Below are 17,801 nucleotides of genomic sequence, written 5' to 3' on the forward strand. Positions count from 1 at the left end.
TGACTTTTATTAGAATGACTAGACATAATACAAAGTATGTTTACTACATTTTAAAAAGTTACAAGGAGAATTAAATCATGATTGTGGTAGGCTGGAAAATGAGCCCTCAAAAGATAGCTGTATTATAATCTCTGGTATGAATGTTACTATATATGGCCAAAAAATGGTTTTGCAGATGTGATTCAGTTAAAGATTTTGAGATGTGACTATTCTGGGTTAGCCGGGTGAGCCCTAAATGCCATCACATGTATCTGTCTAAGAGGAAGACAGAGGAAGATTTGACACAGGAAAGCAGAAGAGAAGAGAAAAGAAGAGAAGAAGGCAATATGACCTCAAAGACAAGATGAGAGTAATGCAACCACAGAAATTAGAAGAAGCAAAGAACAGATTCTTTCCTAGTGTCTCTGGAGAAAGTACAGCCCTGCCAACAGCTGCATTTCAACTCAGTGATACTAATTTTAGACTTCTGACCTCTAGAACTATGAAAGTATAAATTTATTCGTTTTAAGCTGCCAAACTTGTGGCAATTTACAGCAGCTATAGGCAATGAATACAATGATTAAATAGCATGAGATAATAACAATAAGATACTTTTTTAAAAGAACAAAATTAAGCTTTTGCAAATTAAAAGTGATATTTAATATTAAATGTAAATATTGTAACCATATACAGTATATAATAAATTAAAATTATAAATATGTAAAATATATTAAATATAAGAAATAAAGAAGACCAAACACTGCTGAAGAGAGAATTGTTTACTGGAAAGTATAACTAGATAAATTTCATAGATAAAAAGGATGTGAGACAAATACATGAAATATATGAAAGCTTTAAAGTGTATGTAAGCTTGATCATAAAGACTACTATATGTTACACCAGAATTATATAAAGAGGTGACAAAGAGAATAGAGGAAAAAACAATATTCAAAATGATTAAAGATTTTTCAGACTTGATGGAAGTTCAGCATAGCAAAACCAAGCATAACATATAAAGAAATTGAAACATAGACAAATGTTAAAAGAACTGCAGAATAAAACACCAAAGAAACAGAGAGTATCTTAAAAGTAGCTGGAAGAAAAAACAGAGATTATTTACAAATAAAAAGCATTATTTTATTATATTAATAGCCAGCTTTTCAACTGGAATGATTAAAGGCATAAGACAGTGTAATAATATTTTTAAATTCTGAAATAAATCAATTTTTAACCTAGAATTAAATAACAATCTTTCAGAAACAAATGAGAAAGCAATTTCTAAAAGACGTAATTACTACAAAGTTAAATGTTCCCAGAAGCTCTGAAATGCAGGAGAGTGGATTTTTAAAAACGTACAATGATATAAAACAATAATGATAATGTTTAGCCTAGAGTTAAAAATAATATGACAGAGTTAAATTAATGGACACAATTATATATAAGGTGGGGAAGAAATGATTGGTGTTAAATCTTTCTTAAATACTTCGTATTAGGTAGGAAGAGATAAAGATATTACCTAACTTTAGACTTTTTTTTTTTTTTCCAGAGACAGGGTCTTGCTCTGTCACCCATGCTAGAGTGTAGAAGTATGATTATAAGTCACTGCAACCTCAAGCTCTTAGGCTCAAGCTCTCATCTCAGTCTCCCAAGGAGCTGGGACTACAAGCACGCACCACCACACCCAGCTAATTTTGAAATTTTCTGTAGAGACAGGACCTTGCTATGTGGCCCAGACAGGTCTCAAACTCCTAACCTCAAGTGATATGCCTAGCCTCAAGTGATCCTCCCACCTTAGCCTACCAAAGTGCCGAGATTGTGGGCATGAACCACCATGTCTGCCTAACTTTAGACTTTCTTAAATGTGCATGTTAAATATAAAGGGCAATCACTAGAAGAATATAATTATTGTGTATATAATCAAACAGAGAAATAAATGGAGTAAGAGAAAAGATTTGGGGAAAAGTAAATTTTAGAAAGAAGGAAATGCAAACAATAAGACGGTAAAAATAAATTCATACATATAAATAATTACAATTGATGTTGAATGAATAAATTGTCAGACTATATAAAAGAAATAAAAATCCAGTGCTTTTTTTTTCATAAGAGACAACACAGAAAAATTTAAATTAAATCTTGGAAATAGTTATATCAAGTAACTACAAACCCAAAGAAATGCAGTATACCTATATTAATACTTGTTAAAACAGATTTTTCACCACTTTAAATAGGAGGAGCTAAGCTATTTAATAGAAACCTTTAACACACAATTCTTAGTAACTGTACAGAAAAAAATTAGTAAGAATATTGAAGATGTTTAAACATAATGAACAAGTTTGATCTAAAAACATATACATATCTGTAAGTGGCAGTATACACATTTCTTTCAAATCATATAAGTGAAACACTTATAAACATTGATCATCTATTAGATGACATAGTATTTCTCAACAGATTTCAGAGAACTACTATCCTAGAGACTACATTTATTAAACACAATAAAATTAAATTGGAGCCGGTCATGGTGGTTCATGTCTGTAATCCCAGCACTTTGGGAACCCAAGGAGGGCGGATCACTTGAGGTCAGAAGTTCGAGACCAGCCTAGCCAACATGGTGAAACCCCATCTCTACTAAAAATGCAAAAATTAACCAGGTGTGGAGGTGCCCACCTGTAATCTCAGCTACTCAGGAGGCTGAGGCAGGAGAATTGCTTGAACCCAGGGGGCAGAGGTTTCAGTGAGCTGAAATCATGCCACTTTACTCCAGCCAGGGCAACAGAGTGAGACACCATCTCAAAAAAAAAAAAAAAGAAAAAGAAAAAAAGAAAATTTAAATCGGAAATAAAAACACACAATAACCCACATATTTAGAAATTTAAAACAGAATTCTCAAACAATTCTTAGGTCAAAAATGAAGTAAAAATAAAAATTTGAAATTACTTAGAACTGCATCATAATAAAAACACTACATGGCAAAACTCAGAAGGGATATATGAAACCCTCTATGTATACAGTAGATAAAAAAGACCAGTCTAGGCAACATAGTGAGACCCCACCTTTACAAAAAAATTTTTAAAATTACCTGGACGTGGTAGCACGCCTGTAGTCCCAGCTACTTGGGTGGCTAAGGTGGGAGGATTGCTTAAGCCCAGGAATTCGAGATTACAGCGAGCCATAATTGCACCACTGCACTCCAGCCTGGGCAATAGATGGAGACTTTGTCTCAAAAAATAGGAATCAAAAAAGAGACAAAAAATAAAGACAAACATGAAAGAAATCAGAAAAATAACAAAAGAATAAAGAATATAGAAGAAAGGCATTAATAATAATAAAAACAGGAACTAATAAAAGAGAAAAAATAGAAGATTGATAATTTGATGCCAATAAATTTGAAAATTGCAAAGAAATAGACAAATTCCTAAAAAATACAGCTCACTGAAATTGATCAAAAAGAAATACACTAAAATTGCCCTATAAACAACTAACAAAATTGAACAAGCAGTTCAAAGTCTGTCTACAAGAAAACTTCCTGCCCAAATGATTTTACATGTGTGTTCTACTGTAGTCAGTAAAGAAATAGTTCCAAACTTATACAACCATGCTGACATACATAAGTAAAGAACTCTACCCATCTGATTCTAGGAGACTAATATAACCTTGATATTAATTACTGATGAGGACAATATGATAAAAGAAATATGGGCTCTTCTGAAATGACATTGCCTATTGACACTTTGCATCCATACAAAAATATTTTTTAGCGGTAATTGGAAGGGAAAAAAAGTTGCTTTTGAAAATTATGTAATTATTTACCAAGAAAACTCAAAGGAATCTTCAAAAATAATTGAGAGCTTAGCACATTTAGTAAGTAAAAAATCAATATTAAATCAATATTAACATTTCTAAACATTGAAAGGCTAGAGATGGTCATTTAAAGGGCCTCTATTATTAATAGCAACAAAATACACAAGGAGCTTAGGGACGAGTATAACAAAACATATACGAAGACTTTATTAAGAATATGATACAATTCTATTGAAAGACATTGAAAAAGACTTAAATAAATAGAAAGGGCCACTCTGTTTATGGATGGGAAATTCAAATTTCTTTACATTTACCTGTAGATTTCATAAAATGTAGATAAAAAGTCTAATAGTAGTATTTGTAGAATTTCTCTTGCTGATTCTAACACGTGTGTGAAAGGATAAGGGCCATCGAGAGCCAAGACGTATTTGAAGGAGAAGTATGAGCTGGGAGATATTCTTGAGCAGATATTAAAATTTAGTATAAAGCTTTATTAATTAAGATGCTGTAGTATTGACCTAGTGGTAAACAAATTGGACAGTGAAACAGAATAGATATTTCAGAAATAAAATCATATACATGGAAATGTGATATATTATTGAGTTGGCATTACAAATCTCAGAGGAAAAATTACACTATTAATAGAATTGTACCAGGCCTATATGCAGGAGAATACACTTGGACCCCTTCCTCACACTGTAAGCAAAATTAAATTTACTTACATTGAAAGAAAATTTTATTTAAATAAGAAAGGCAAAATATTAAGACTTTTAGGAGAAAATGCAATAAGAATATATTTGTAACTCTAAGGTAATGATTGTTTTCCCTTGCTAAACACAGAAGTACAAAAAGTAAGTGAAAACTGATCAGTTTATCATATTAAAATGAGAGTACCTTTTAATCAAAGATATAGAAAAAAAGAGAGAAGTCTCAAAGTGGAGATAATGTTTGCAATCCATGTAACTGACAAAGAACATACACGTAGAATATGTGAAGAACTCCCAAAAGTCAACCAGAAAATGCCAGCAATCCAATAGAAAAGTGAACAAAAGACATGAACATATATTACAGAAGAGGAAACAAAACAGTCAAATAATCATACGAAAAGATACTTAATCTCATTATTGTTGTGGGAAATCTGTTTTAGGAGTACAACATAATGTGATTTTATACCCACTAGTTTGACAACGCTTAAGGAACATTTATTTAATTTTTAAAAATGTTTATGAAAATAAACACACATTGATGAAGTGTGTGCAGTTAATAATAAAGATCAATATTGATTATATTTGTCCATTCTATTTGTACAGCCTTTACAATTTACAAAATATTTTTACATGTCAGGAAGGACATGGAGCAAGAGTAATTCTTATAGTACACTGCTAAGAAAGTATGAATGGGAATGCAAATAATTTTAAAACTAATTTGGAATTATATCATAAAATTTAATAATATATTCACTCCCTTCAATTCAGCAATTCCACTTTTAAGTATACCTGTTAATAGAAATATTGTACAATTACACCAGAATATATTTACAAGAATGTTTATAGTAGCCCTGATTTATGATAGCACAAAACTAGAAATAACTCAAAGGACATTTAAGAGAGGAATAGATACATAAATTGTGTTACATATTTAGCCCAACCAAAATTACATGTGTTTGTTTTCTTAATGTAATTTTAAAGTTTTAAAGTTTTCATTTTGTTCATTGGAAAAGTAGAGGACATTAAATGAGAACTGGAAAAACTCAGAAATCAAATCACTCATACTTCCATAACTCAAACAGGCACAGCTCAACGTAACAAAAATGTTACATTTCCTTCAGTCTTTTAAAAACATTTGTTTTTTGCCTTGAAATGTGGTTAAAATACATTTTTCTATATCATTTTAAACTTTTTTTATTTGAAAAACACTGTATCATATCCTTTTTCATGATCTCATCTATTTTTTATTCACCTCTCTTTGAAATCAGAATTTTAAAGAACATTTAATGTTTCTCTAAGCAAATATTTCAATTTATTTAGGAATTCTCCCACAGTTGGAATTTTAGAGTTTTTACAAATTTTTATGATAATAAATCTCTATAAATATGATTTTGTGCATAAAGTTTTTTCTGCACTTGAAAATGATTTTAGGATAGATTATCATAAGTGGAATTACTGGGACAATTCAAATGTGATTTTGTGCATAAACTTTTTCTGCACTTAGAAATGATTTTAGGATAGATTATTATGAATGGCATTACTGGGAAAATTCTAAATGTTCCAGCTAAAGTTAAATGTTAATGTTAAATGTTGAAAGGGTTGCACCAATTTACTCTCCCTCACTTCCCATTTTGTAGAATGTTAACCTCATGTTTGAAAGTGGGATCATACATGAAATTGTAGCTTGGATGTTGTTTACAGTCTGTGAATGATTCCATCTTCCAACCAGTTGTGCAAGCCTGCAGAGTGAATCCCATGCCACTTTAATTTCCTTCACCCCCATACATAATCCATACCACATGTTACATCTTATTGTTTTTATCTTCCAAGTACTTCTCACATCCCTCCACTTCTTTCCATTTTCACAAACATCACCTTTGTCTGTTCTGATCTATTTCTACCCCTGAACTATCTTTTTAAAACTTTCATTTAATTATAAAATATATAAAAATAGTACTGTAAAGGACATAGTATGAAATAAATCCTGTGTGCTTACTACCTAATTCTATCCAATGCTTACATTTTGCCAATGTGGTGTCAGATTTTAAAAACAAAACACTACTGAAATTGTTAAAGCCCTGCGTGCTTCTACTTAATTCCATTCTCTTCCCTTCCTTCCATATTATTATGAATTTACTACATTTCATTCCTGGAAATCTTTTATACTGTTGATAAATATGTCATACCCATTAGTATTATAAAGCATTGTTTCACGTATTTTTAAACTTTATAGAAAAAGAGAGTACAGTAAATATTTTATAAGTTGCTTTTTTTTGCTCATCATTATATTTTTGAGATTTAATCATAGTGATACTTGTAACTCCAACTAGTTTATTTCAACTTAGCTCTTGTATTTCATAGAAGTATACACTTATTTATCCACTGTCTGGTTGCTAGACATTTAGGCTGCTTAAAACATTTTGCAATTACAACCAATATAGCAATTAGTATCTGTGCATGTCTCCTCATGCGTGTGGGCAAGGGTTTCTTTAAGTCTGGGATGTAGATCTGCCTCTTCAACTCTACTAGACATTGCCAAATTGTCCTCCCATGCTGTCATCTAAATTTACACTTCCACCAATAATGGGTGAGAATTTATAATTCTCCTTGTCCCACCCACACAATTGTTAGTTCTTTTTGCCTTTTAAAAATTGATGAATGTGCAATAATATCTTATGATGTGAATTTGCATTTCTTTGATTTCCAGTGAATTTGAGTACTTTTCATCAATTTATGAACCACTGATGTTTCTTCTTGAATCACGTTTTCATTACTGTATTAGGCCATTCTTGCTATAAAGAAATACCTGAGGCTGGGTAATTTATAAAGAAAGGGGCTTTATCTTTCCATGGGTCTGCAGGCCCTCATCTATACAAAGCATGGCACTGGCATCTCCATGGCTTCTGGTGAGGGTCCCAGGGAGCTTTTATTCATGGCAGAAGATAAACGGGGAGCAGATGTCTCAGATGGTGAGAATAAGAGCAAGAGAGAGAGTGAGGGGGTGGTACCACATTTTACAACAAGCAGAGCTCATGAGAACTCACTCACTATCCAAATACAGCAAAAGCCTTGAGGGATCCAACCCCATGATCCAAACACCTCCCACCAGGCCCCACCCTCAAACATTGGAGATTACATCTCAGCATAAGATTTGGGCAGAGACAAATATCTAAACTATCTCACTTACCTTTGACCAATTTTAATAGGTTAATATCTTTTTGTCTTGATTTGTAAGTGATTAGATAAAACATTTATCCTTGACTTAGGAAATTATAACATTAAGTGGTGGTTTTACCTTCTTTCCAGACAATCCAGGATTCTTAGAGCACCTTAACTCCTGACATAGATGCAATTATACCATATTCCTTGTCTTTTCCTAGATCTTTCACAACTCACACCTAATGCTCTAGAGATATATGTCCATTGTGCTTCCTTCCATTCCCCTCACCTCCCATGGCATTAAAATGTTCCATTCTCCTTGATCAATTAATTACATGCCCAGTTGATTCTTAAGCACTGCTCACAGTATACAAACTTGAAACTCCAGGCTGGGGTGTCCAATCTTTTGGCTTCTCTGTGCCACATTGGAGGAAGAATTGTCTTGGGACACATGTAAAATACACTAACACTAAAAAATAGCTACTGAGCTAAAAAAAAAAAAAAATCGCAAAAAAGTCTCATAGTGTTTTAAGACGTTCAGGAATTTGTATTAGGCAGCATTGAAAGCCGTCCTGGGCAGCACGCAGCCCACCAGTACGGGTTGGAAAAGCTTGCTCTAGGCAATCCAATTCAATCCTTCCCCAGTTAAGATTTAAAAAAAGCAGCAGAAGAAAAAGCACACAAGTAAACAAAACCTTCAAAACACAACTGGAGTTCATTGCTTAATGTCCAGGCCTTTGTTCTGTGTATCACTTTAAGAGTTGGTGCATGGACTCTGTGCCGTACATTTTAATTCCTGCATATTTTAAACCACAAAATGACACTATTTTTAATTTTATTATGCAGTCTGTTTATTTTGCTTTACCACTCATATTTACCATTTCAATTGCTTTTCATTTCCTTCTGTATTTTTTACCTTTCATCTAGATTCATTTTCTTCTTGCCTGAATAAAATTCTTTTACATTTTATTTGAAAATTTGACAATCAGCTTTCATCAGATAGTATCAACTGGCTCCAATAATCCACTGCTTTCACTGCTACATTTTCTGGAGTTGAAACCATCCATTGATTCCTCAGTTCAACCTGGACGGGTAAAGTGATACACACACATGCACGCACACACTTAATACACTATGGAATTTGAATTGCCTTCATTTTATTTAGAATGTTTGCAATGATAGTAATACTTTTTCATAACGTCTTTCCTAAGACTGTTCTTGTTGGGTTTTGGCATCAAGGCTATAGCCATACAAGGTCTTTTAGAGTCTAGGAAATTTAGTCCATTTACTATTGATGAGGTTTAGGACATACCATCCCAAAATATGACTCTAGGATATCAGAATAGGCCACCCCCAAATATGCCACTTTGGCATACTGATTACTTTGAGCTAAAAATAATTGAGAGCCAGCCAAAGCAAGAAAAGCTCTTTCTCCCTTTCAACTTCCTAAAATAAAACATAAAAATTCCCTTGTGTGCAGGAATTTACACTCATGAAGGAAATTTTCATTAGTAAAGATATGTGACAATTGCATCACCTGAGAGACTTTTACTTGTGTAAGAAAGCAACCTCTATTCACAACACATTTCCTCCGTTTGCCCTCCCGTAATTTGCCTTTACCATTACCTAGAATCCCTAAACTCCTATTCCTTTCTGTAGGTCAGGATGATATGTAAGCCTAATTATCTGGTGAGTCTTACATTTTTGTCAGACTCCTCTATGGACATAATTAAAATTGTTCTTCTGTTGATCTTTCTTATGCCAGTTTAATCCATAGACCAGCCAAAGAACCTGGAAGGGTAGCTGGAAATATTTTTTTGTTCTCTACATCTTTTTGTTAAATTATTTTTTAATTTGCTAATTTTGGTCGTTTTTGATGGACAGAATTTTTAATTTTTGAAGCCACATATGTTAACCTTTCCCTTAATGATTTCTCTCTATCACTTTTGAACTCTGAAAGTACTACTCACACTTTAAAACTTAATATTCAATTCTATTCTATTCTAGTTTTTCTACATTTTAAAAATATTCAATATTTTAATTTCCATGGAATTAATTTTGATGTATGGAGTGAAATGAATGCACAAATTGATTTTTTTTTCAAAGTTCCAAATCAGAAACTTAAATGAATGATGGAAATTCTTGGATTCTTTTTCTCATTTTTAAATAAAATTTATAAATGTTTTGTTTAGTCTTATTAAAAGTAACTTACAGATTTTCACTAAGAGAACATGATTGTTTTATGCTTAAACAGTTGTTTAAAATTTTGAAATTAATAAACTAATATAACAATTCTGTAAACATGAGCAACAAAATAAAACATAGAGTTCTTTTTACATAGATTGTGTGATTGACTGGAATTAGTGAATGTAAAATGTAAATAATTCCTGAATTAATTATAACCTAGTAATGTAGGGGAGGCAAAGGTGTGACACCTTTCCTCACCCATCATAAGGGTCACAGCCAACATTACTATAACAAAAGACAAGTTAACAAGGCAAAAACACAACAAATTTATGCAATCAAAGTTTGTCGTGACATGGGATACTTCAGAAACAAAGACCCAGGTAAAACAATCTATTTTAATGCTTACATTCATTGAAGAATAGACAGCTGTGTAGAAATGTGATAGGACAAAAGGGAATCATCTTATGGTAATAGACCCAGGAGGGAAACCCAGCAAGGCCTCGCTGCTCAGATTCTTCTCTATCTTTCTGTGTGGCATTCCTTCCTCCTGGGTATGAAGCAGGGCCCTCTGGAATGAGTCTTATGATCTACTATCTGACAAGGTAGATTAGACATTTTCCTTATGGCCAACTGGTATACTGAACGGCAGATTAAGGTTAGAATAATGTTTGTAGGTTTTATGACTGCCTTTGGGATTGAGGGGTTCTAATTTCTATGACCCACTGATGTGGTTTGGCTTCATCCCCACCCAAATCTCATCTTGAATTTTAATCCCTGTAATCCCAAAGTGTCATGGGGGAACCTGGTGAAAGGTAATTGAATCATGGGGGCAGTTTCCCTCTTGCTGTTCTCATGATAGTGAGTGAGTTCTCATGGTTTTATTTTTTATTTTTTTATTTTTTGAGATGGAGTTTCGCTCTTGTTGCCCAAACCAGAGTACAATGGTGTGATCTTGGCTCACTGCAACCTCTACCTCCCAAGTTCAAGCAGTTCTTCTGCCTCAGCCTCCCGAGTAGCTCAGATTATAGGCAACTGCCACCACACCCAGCTAATTTTTTGTATTTTTAGTAGAAACAGGGTTTCACCATGTTACCCAGGCTGGTCTCAAACTCCTGACCTCAGGTGATCCACCCATATCAGCCTCCCAAAGTGCTGGGATTACAGGTGTGAGCCACCATGCCTGGCTCTGCTGGCTTTACAAGAGTGTGGTATTTCCCCTGCTGGCACTCATTTTCTCTCCTGCTGCCCTGAGAAGTGGTGCCTTCCACCTTGATTGTAAGTCTCCTGAGGCCTCCCCAGCCATGTGGAACTGTGAGTCCATCAAATCTCTTTTCTTATAAATCACCCAGTCTCAGGTATCTCTTCATAGCAGTGTGAGAACAGACGAATACACTCACCATGGGGAAGAGGAATTCTGGTTTCTATAACTTGCTTTGGGTGAGAAAAAGGAATGGGAGATAGGAAGGTAGGAGAAGATCAGAGGGAGACTGCATCTGAGACTGCTTCCGAGCCCTTCCAGTACTTCCTTCTTTGGTTCAAAGTACTCAGCATGTCAAAGTACCACACTTTGGGGTATTGTTCTCCGAGCCCCAACAGTATTATATGGGATATACTTGACTTCTAATTTTTCTGATATAAATTTGCTTCATAAACTGATTGTAGGAATATTCCCTGAAAAACTGAGTTCTGTGCTTCAACTATTACCATGAGAAGGAACTTACCACCAAAAAACAACTCCTAAGAGATAGCTCATGAAAATGTTTTTCTCTGCAAAATTCTATAAGTGCATTTTCTTTGCTGGCTTTTATTCAAAAGTTTAATAATAGAATATTTGAAGAACTGAATTTTGTAGTGCTCATAAGAATTTTTAAATTCCAAAATGATTCCTTAAATAATTATTTATGCTAGACATTTTTCCTTCTTCCACAATATGCTGAAACATTGGGTAATATGCAGTAATTCAAATTCAAGTTTAAATTGTTTCATTCTATTTTACGGTTTGCTAAATCAAAAATTAATTCACTTATTTACATCCCTAGCAGAGCTGACATTCTCATTGGGTCTTAACTGAGACAAAGTCTACCTACTAGGCCAGGTTCTTGAACTTGACATCAGCTAGTGTAACAGAACTTACTGTGCCATGTTCCTATTGACCTACTACATAGTTTTTTTAAATTTTTATATTGTCCATTATGTTTATTTAAGATTCAGTTTAGGCTATGTCAACATGTGAAAGTCATATCGAAGATTTAGAAACTGGCTATTGCTGTCACTAAGCAATTATTTGCGGTTTGCAGTGTTGCTTATGGTCTACTCTGTGATCATGAACAATAGACGTGTTTGCCATGATCAAGCTATCACCCAGATTTCTGCTTTCAAAAATTAATGAGCCTTTGGACTCCTTTAAGTTTCCCTAAGGACATTATCGATAATCTTTGTGACATTCTACTTAAACTTTCTTTAATTTGTCTATGTCACCTGTAAACAATGAGTCCAGAAGTACACATTTGTATTTGAAAGGAACCTGTTGACATATAACTTTCTGCTTTTATTTTATGAGAACGGTATAGTAATATTCATTTACTCAGAGGTCAAACTATGCCAGGGGAGTCATGGAAAACATTACCACCAACATAATAATCCTCTAATCAGCAAAAAGCCATCCTGGAGCTGTAAAGAAAAAAAAAAAAGCATCTTTGAATAAATAAGTAAAAAACTTCTTTTTTTTTTTTTTGATACTAAATCTCAGTCTGCCATCCAGGCTGGAGTGAAGTGGCATGATCTTGGCTCACTGCAACCTCCGCTTCACGGGTTCAAGCAGTTCTTCTGCCTCAGCCTCCCAAGTAGCTGGGACTATAGGCGTGTGCCACCACCAAAGCCAACTCTCTGGTGGCCTCCTCCAAAGCCAACTCTCTGGTGGGTAGATTCCAATTTCCAGGTTTCCTGAGAACTGGGAAGTTGGTAGAGGTGGAAAAAAGGTGGTGCTGGCCCCCTTTCTGAGCAATCAAACTATCTCTCTTCATTCCTTTTGCCCAGCTTAGCAGCATGATGTGGGGTGAAGTCAGTAAGTCCTCCAGTTAGGCTGAGTTCTGAGTGTCTCTCCCTTTGTGCAGCCCCTCCTACCCTCGTGAATGATTCTGTTGCACCCTTTTCTTCATGTGGCTTCAGGAAATGGAAGCGGCCTTTTCCAGCCTCCTGGTAGTATTGACTTACTAGCTAGTTCTCTCTCCCGCTAACTTCCACACCCCACCTGGGGCTTCAATGAAACTCCTCTCTACCTTCCTACACCACCTGAGAGGGTGAGAAATTCAAAGTGACGAAGAGCACTTGTTCTATCCCTAAGGTTCTCAAAACTATCTGGCCATCAGAGTTCCCAGTGCAACTGTCGAGGCCAGGTCTTCTTTGCTCTCATGGGAGTAGGGAGAGGAAGGGTGAAATCTGTAGGCAGAACTTGTCTAAGTCTTTCATATTTCTCTTCCCTCCCCAACGTTTTTTATCTCTCCAACTCCCCTGTAATTAGGGGTAAAAATTCTTGTGCTGCCTGCTCATATTTCTTTTTCATTATTGTCTGCTTACTTGGGTGACAACGTTTTAATTTAAAAGCTGAGAATATAGATCCTTTCATCTTTGTTGTGGACAGTTTCTAAAATGGTCATTGTGAATCTTGGAAGCACATCAGTATCACGGAGAGAGATTTCAAAAGACAAATCAGAATACTTGGGGGTTAGAACCCAGGTATTAGAAATGTTTAAAAGCCACTCTTGTGGTGCTAATGTAGAAGACGACTGGAAACCACTGCTTTAAAAGCATAGGTGCCCAGTAGGAGAGGTGGGAAAGAACACGTCCATTAATACCTCGAATAACATCCTGACGCAAATGCAGAAATCCAGGCGCAGAGAGGCTGAGACACTTCCTTTAGGTGATACAGCTGATAATTTTCAGAGTGAGAATCTAATAGAGCCCCATACCACATGTTCTCTTTCAATGTATTTGTAAGGTTCATAGCCAGAGCAGCACACTTCACCTGTCCTTTCTACTCGTTCCTCTCATTTCTGTGCCCCTTCCACCTCCCAAGGTGCCTTCACACCCGTACATTATAAGTGACCGGGAACTGGTGTAAGTAAAAACTGTTGAATACACTTTCTCTTTGGACAGTTGAGATTTCTACTGCATTTCACCACTACAGAATGATCAACTTTCTAAACAAACTTCGTACTTTTATGAGTTATAGTGCTGTTGGTAGAGATGTGAGCTGATATTTCTTACTCCTTGTCATGCTTTCTAATCGCATGACCAGGCAAGCTGTGGAACAGGACTGTGAGTTTCTAGTCTTGTCTGAAAACATGACTGTCTCATGTTAATGTTAATGTCAATGCCAATGTTAATGTTAAAGCAACGAAATACATTAAGTAAGGTACTTTTAAACAGAATTTCATTGATTCAATCAAACACTTGACCAGCGTTTTCCATGTAGAGTGGCTATAGAGATGAAGGAGGGGGTGAAGGTGGCTGTTTTACTAACCTTAAAAGAAGTTAAGAAAGTTCACCATCTTAAGTGACAAGGAAAAGACAAAGACAAAATAGAAAAATCTTCATTTTTATAAAATGTTAACTTCAATAATAGTCTTCTTTGGCTAAACCATTATTTGGGGGATAACACAAACTTACCCGGCTAATTCCTTTACTCTTAAGACACAGTAGAGGCAAGCATTTTGAAAGAAACATTTCTGCATCTTCTCACCAGCCTGAGTTAGGAGGCTTCCCTCAGTGCTAACAGACGCACTGGGCTTACCCTCTATGCACAGCACTTACCACGAGGTGCTGCTTTATAAAAACCTGTTTCTCCCTGCTTCTCACCAGATCATGAACTCCCTGGTAAGGAAGGATCATGTCCTTTACCCACACCCTTAGCATCTAGCACAGTCCCTGGCATATAGATGTTCAGTAACTTTTTCAGAATGAATACCAATATTTTATTATTGGTATAAATAATGATTGAAAAATTAAAAGGGTAGTAACTTAAAATGTTATAAATCAGAAAAATGAGTCAGAGTATAGATGGTTAGATGACTCAAGCTGGAAAATCATTAACTATTTTTAGCTCATTTTAGCAGCTGGGAGTCAACCCTAACCTGGTGTTTAATTTCCAGGGTATAGAAGACCAGAACAACTGAATAGACTCTAAAAGTGATTTAAGCACTGATTCTTCACTTCATGCATCCCTGGTCACTATTACCAAAAGTCATTTAAAAGCCCTATGCTTAGTGTTCTACACAGTAATTTTAATGGCAATGATTACAAATCAGTGAGATCTTCAACATAACAAAAGACACACTGAGGTGCTTGTACATGTGCCAGGAAACCATGAATAGTATTCTTTCTTTCAAGAAAAAAATGTAAGACTCCATTTATGTTTATTAGTCTATACTGTGCAAACTTGGGCATGGATAAAATATAACCTACTGGTTAGTTAATTGTTTATTCAACAAATCTTTTTGAGCTGAGAAATTTTTATAAGACTTTTTGGCAGGAATTATGGGAGGTTTAACATAATATCCACACTCAACTCTGACAGACTTTAACATCTATTTTAAGAAAGGAAGAGGAAACAAAACCCAAATGGCAAACTATTCAAGACCAAATGTAAATAAGTACCACACTGTATTTTACAGATGAAGATTAGGTAGATGTTGAGAAAAAGGGGAGATCTGTAACACCCTAAAGCCAGTGGAGTAGAGATGGGAGCTGACATTTCTTACTTCTTGTCATGCTTTCTAATCTCATTACCAGGCAAGCCTTGGAACAGGGCTGTGAATTTCTAGTCCCGTCTGAAAACACGACTGCCTTATCGACCTACAAGTACAACCTACAGGGACTCATGGACAGAGACCCCAGAAGACTCAAGTTTCCTGCTGAGGAAAAGCAAGGTGGCTCTGCCTTTTTGTTTCGTCCTCCAGTCTATAAGCAAACCTTTTTTTTTTTTTTTGGTGATTTTTCTGAGCTCCCAGGGATAGCATTGAAGTACTGTCTAGTGTTCCTAGGTGCAAAAAGGTTGTGATGTGCCTTAGAGAGAAAATATATACATGAAATAAGCTTAATAAACTGGATTCTGGTATGAGTTCTAGTGCTGTTGACCGTGAGCTCAATGTTAATGAAGCAACAATGTACATGATATACATGAAATAAGGTGTCTTTAAACTAAAATATACATAAAATTGTGTATTGATGAATTGACAAAAATGTTGGAACCACGGCTTGTGGAAATCTACCTTCATATCTCCACTAAGAGTGATGGCTCGGTATTGTAAAACCATGTTCTCTTCCTCTGTCCATGGCATAGCATCAGACCTTTAAGGCACACCTCATCTTATTGCGCTTCTCTTCACTTTTTTTTTTTTTGACGGAGTCTCACTGTGTTGCCCAGGCTAATCTCGGCTCACTGCAACCTCTGCCTCCCAGGTTCAAGCGATTCTCCTGCCTCAGCCTCCTGAATAGCTGGGACTACAGGTGCCCGCCACCACACCCTGCCAATGTTTTGTATTTTAGTAAAGACAGGGTTTCACCACGTTAGCCAGGATGGTCTTGATCTCCTGACCTCATGATTTGCCCGCCTGCCTAGGCCTTTCAAAGTGCTGGAATTACAGGTGTGAGCTACCGCATTTTTAACAAATTGGAGGTTTGTGACATCCCCGTGTTGAGCAAATCTATTGGTGCCATTTTTCCAATGCCATGTGCTCACTTGATATCTCTGTGTCACATTTTGGTAATTCTCACAATATTTCAAGCTTTTTCATTATATTATATCTGTTATGGTGATCTGTGATCAGTGATCTTTGATGTCACCATTGTAATTATCTTGGGGAACCGTGAACTATGCCCATATAAGACAGTGAATTGAATCAATAAATCTTGTGTGTGTTCTGACTGCTCCACCGGCCAGCCATTTCCCCACCTCTCTCCCTCTTCTTAGGCCTCTCCATTCTCTGAGACACAACAATATTGTATTAATAACCCTACAATGACCTCCAAGTATTCACATGAAAGGAAGAGTCACTTGTCTCTCACCTTAAATCAAAAGCTAGAAATGATTAAATTTAGTGAGGAAGGCATGTTGAAAGCTGAGATAAGCCAAAAGCTAGGTCTCTTGTGCAAGTTATTCAAGCTGTGAATGCAAAAGAAAACTTATTGAAGGAGATTAGAAGTGCTACTTCAGTGAACCCACAAATGGTAAGGAAGTGAAACAGTCTTCTTGCTGATATGGGGAAAGTTTAAGTGGTCTGGATCAAACCAGATCAAAGCAGTCACAACCTTCCCTTAACCACAGCCTAATCCGGGGCAAAGCCCTAACTCTCTTCAATTCTATAAAGCCTGAGAGGAGAGAGGTGAGGAATCTGCAGAAGAAAAGTTGGAAGCTAGCAGAGACTGGCTCATGAGGTTTAAAGAAAGAAGTCATCTCCATAACATGAATGTAAGGTGAAGCAGCAAAGGCTGATGCCAAAGCTGCAGCAAGTTCTCCAGAAGATCTGGCTAAGATCACTGATGAAGGTGGCTACACTAAACAATGCATTTTCAATACAGATGAAACAGCCTTGTACTGGAAGAAGATGCTATCAAGGACTTTCATAGCTACAAAGAAGTCAATACCTGATTGCAAAGCTTCAAAGGACAAACTGACTCTCTTGTTAGGGGCAAAAGTAGCTGGTGACTTTACACTGAAGCCAATGCTCATTTACCATTCTGAAAATTTTAGAGCCCTTAAGAATTACGCTAAATATATTCCGCCTGTGCTCTATAAATGGAACAACAAAACTTGAATGATAGCACATCTGTTTACAGCATGGTTTATTGAACTTTTAAGTCCACTATTAAGACCTACTGCTCAAAAAAAAGTTTCTTTCAAATTATTATTGCTGGTTAATGTCATACTTTGTCACTCAGGAGTTGATGGAGATGTAAGAAGAGATTAAT

This window comes from Colobus angolensis, unplaced genomic scaffold (genome assembly GCF_000951035.1).
Source record: "Colobus angolensis palliatus isolate OR3802 unplaced genomic scaffold, Cang.pa_1.0 Scaffold231, whole genome shotgun sequence".
In the NCBI taxonomy this organism is placed as follows: domain Eukaryota; kingdom Metazoa; phylum Chordata; class Mammalia; order Primates; family Cercopithecidae; genus Colobus; species Colobus angolensis.